The sequence below is a fragment of the Sinocyclocheilus anshuiensis genome, unplaced genomic scaffold, assembly GCF_001515605.1.
Source record: "Sinocyclocheilus anshuiensis isolate Anshui unplaced genomic scaffold, SAMN03320099.WGS_v1.1 scaffold1225, whole genome shotgun sequence".
NCBI classification, from domain to species: Eukaryota; Metazoa; Chordata; class Actinopteri; order Cypriniformes; family Cyprinidae; genus Sinocyclocheilus; species Sinocyclocheilus anshuiensis.
The window spans coordinates 11,405-15,685 of NW_015552623.1; positions in this window are offsets into that span (position 1 = coordinate 11,405).

Genomic DNA, 4,281 nt, shown 5'->3' on the forward strand with positions numbered 1-4,281 from the left:
TCCACCGAAATTACCTGGAACAATTTGTCCCAGGAACTTTTTTTCCCTCAGACCTGTTACTGTCTGCGTTTCCATCGCGGTCTAAATTACCGTGATGAATAGGCAAATAGTCTGGTGACGTAGGTCTGCACGCGTTTCTCAATACCAAGTATGGAAATTTCGGACTTGCATCCTCGGTAGTTCGGACTTTGCTAGTTCGACTCGGGAGTATGAACTCCCGCAGACGGGACAACGCAAGTCCGGTAATTCTGCAAACAGCAGCGTACTTGATAACGTCAGTCAGCACGCCTTGACTACTGCAATGTTCCTCACTGTATTTACAATAAGATGAAATATGATATCAAACACCACTGCCTCCTTTCGTTTTCATTTAAACATATTAATAGCCGCAGAAATGTAGTTCAGGGAATGTATATAGCCTACATTACAATGAAACAAAATATTATATCAAACAGTATTGCCTCTTTTTATTTTCATTTTAATATTAATAGATTAATAGAATAAAGACCAAAGATTACCTGTTAGATTTACCCAAAACAAATTATATCTTATGTTTAACGACTAAAGAGACATCAGAGCCAGCGGAAAATGTCAGAAGGATTAGCTGAGTTGAGGCTGCTCTCGTCGGGAAACATGAGCACTGAGCTCCTGCTGATCGCGTGGAGCTCACGTCTCCGAAATCGGCTAAACACATTTTTAAATAGGCGCTGTCTTTATAAATAAACCGCAGATTTGAGTTTTAAACAACTACATTCTCGCCTGAAATACTTTTAAAACTATATTTCATGACACAATAACTAATATTTTGAAAATTATCTGAATAAATGGTGGTTGAAATACAATGCTGCGTGAACTCAACCAATCAGCATTTTTAGCGCATAAGTCCCACCCCCAAAAGTTCCGGACCTTTGAAAAAGTACTACCTCGCGAGCAGGGACTTTCTAAGGGGCAGATTTTTACCCAGAACTTTATTCAGATCCTGGTTCCTGTGGTGGAAACACACCAAGTACCGGCCCAAAGTCTCTAGTTCCTGGGTAAAGTTCCTGCGGTGGAAACGGGGCTTTAGACTCACAGTCACATTAACCAGTGCTTACTGTGCCATATCTTTGCCAAAACTGGCCCAGATATGTTTTAGGATAACTGGGCCACATTGGTATCATTATATGCGGGCCACCTTAGGCTCACAGCCACATTAGCCAGTGCTTACTGTGCCATATCTTAGCCAAAACTGGCCCAGATACGCTTTAGGATAACTGGGCAACATTTGTGGCATCATATGTGGGCCACTTTAGACTCACAGCCACATAGCCAGTGCTTATTGTGCCATATCTTTGCCAAAACTGGCCCAGATACGTTTGAGGATAACTGGGCCACATTTGTGGCATCATATGTGGGCCACTTTAGACTCACAGCCACATTCGCCAGTGCTTACCATGCCATATATTGGCCAAAACTGGCCCAGATACGTTTGAGGATAACTGGGCCACATTTGTGGCATCATATGTAGGCCACTTTAGGCTCACAGCCACATTAGCCAATGCTCACTGTGCCATATCTTTGCCAAAACTGGCCTAGATACTTTTTAATGTACCTGGGTCACATTTGCTGGAACATATGTGGACCACATTTGGTTTACACCTTGATTAGCCTTTGTCGATAATGCCACATTTTTGCCAAAGGTGGCCCACATTTGGTTGCCACTATTTGGGCTATAATCACGGTTTACCACATGGGCCACTTTAGGGTCACATTCAGATTACACATTGCCATCAACACTGCATCTTTACCTATTCAGATTACACATTGCCGTCAACACCGCATCTTTACCTAAAGAGGCCCACATGTGATTTAATACATTTGGGCCATTTTTGCTGTTTTACATATGGGCCACTTCAGGCTTACATCCATTTTGTCCGGGCCATAAGAAGGCCAGCAGTGCCATATCATTGCCTTAAGTGGCCCACATCCGCATGCTATCTGGGTGTGAACCGATTGATCACCTTCTGCTAATAAAACACATACAGAAAGTATATCATCATAATCTTGTCTATTTGCTTTCATATTTCATGTATAGAAAAATTTTCCTCTCATTTTTTTTTTCATTCGTAATGGCAGGAGATATTCCATGATTGACAGATCTTGAGTGAACGTGCTCTGACTTATAACACTCGTGCACGTGGAAGAAAACGGACAGTGCTCTTCAGATCACACAAAACAGTGGAGAATGATATTTTGTATAAAGAACGTGAGAATAAATCTGTTTTCAGATACCAATGATAACAAAAACTCAACATCCTTTTCTCTCTCAGAATACTCTTTTTCGGTGTTTGTTTACACTGGTTTTTGAAACAGTGCCACCACTCTTGCCTTTTTTGTGCAACAGCAGCTGCTCCCAATAGTGTAATTGGATGGCCTGTTTCGTCGCAGAGCGACGGGGGAAAAATCTAAACAAAGCACGAAAAAAAAATCCTCCTACAATTTAAGTTTCTAGGTGGCATTCATGTGTTCTGTTAACGAGCTGAACTAGTTGATCATTCATTTACTGAGTGTTAGTTTGTGATCTGGTTTGGCATTAAATGTACTGGTGGTAGATATATTTCTTTCAGTTTTCAGATATCTATACTGATATTTAGGGGAACACTTTAAAAATCTTGTGCTCATGTAATAACTATTTTGAACACTACACTCAAAAATTTTATGGCATAGGCTAATGAATTTACAATGATGAGTGATTGACATTTCAGCACTTCATGAACAGACAGCATATTAAGCGCGTTCACACCTTAATGAAGACCATTTTTGGGATACGCACGTAGAAAAGAAACAAACGTTTGTAAATACAGAAAACAATTTTTATAAGCTAGATACTTCGGGAAACACGCTGGAATAAAACGGACAAACATTGATTACCCTGTTCATTTCTACAGAAGCGTTCATCAATGAGATTTGTCCCAGTGCTCCCGATGGCCAATCCGGACCTGTAGAGCAATCATACAGTAGGCCTGGGCTACATTATGCACTCTACATTATTATGGTGTGAAAACAAATCGTCTAGTTTAAATTGATTTCAAGGGCTAATAATGTGAGTCCTAATACCTTTGAAAATTGACTGGTTTTGATAATTAGTGTCACTAGGGGTATGCGTTCCCCCTCTATTGAAAAACACTGCTCTAGTGTAGCCCAAGTTATGCAGAAACTCCCGTTATAATCAGTGAAGCTGTGAAATGAATCTCTTATTTACTTCATATCTACACTTGGTTGTTTTTAAAGAGAGAATTCGTGAGCTCGCAGATGTCAATCATTGAGTGGGCGCACTCAACAAAACTCCAGAGTTTTCAGCACTGAATCGATACACATCTGATTGGATTGAGTTTATTGCATTCATAAGCTCAACTGAAACGTGTGTAATTTACCCTTCTCAAAAACCCACCCTCCTTAGTTACTGTTGCTATGTCCGACAAGCCATGCCGCTCTCATGCTACACATCATGTTCTCACACATAGAAAAATACATTACGAAGCGAAGAGGAAACTGACAACAGACTGACAGACAAGACCGAGGAGGTGGCATGAATCGTGGTCTCAGCTAGGCATGGGCCGGTATGAGATTTTGACGGTATGATAACCTTAAGCAAAAATATCACGGTTTCATGGTATCACAGTATTGTCGTTACAGCTCTAAAATGTGTTATTTTTAAATGACTGGGTAAAAAAAAACACCTTTTTTTTCCGCTGAACACAATATATTTTGTTTTTGAGCAACATACAGAATATTAGGAACAGTAGAATTTGTTTATTTTTTCTTTGATTTATTTCCTAAAAAGAAGAGAAATAAAAACTGATGTCTTTATTTAACCTAATCTGTTATTACAGTTATTTACTTTGTTATATAATTCATATACATATCATTTATATAATTTCATATCATTTAGTTATATAATTTCATATATATAATTTGATTAAATAATAACCCAATTTGAAGCAAAAACAGAAAGTTCTGACTAGCTTTGTTAAATTATACTACATGCCTGAATGAAGCAAACAGCAGAAGCTCTGAATGAGATGCAGATTCACTCTCTGACAACAGGAGGCGCTTCTGGAACACCACATACAGCGTTTCCTTGGTTACCGCTGTAAACAAACCAGCGCTGCGCTGAAACACTGCTTTAATATGAACTATACAGAGACGAGATTAAAAGAAAATACCACATAAACTTTTCTGAAGACAGTCAGTTCCCCTCAGAAACACATTCATATAAACCCCCAAATCAATATTTAGGAT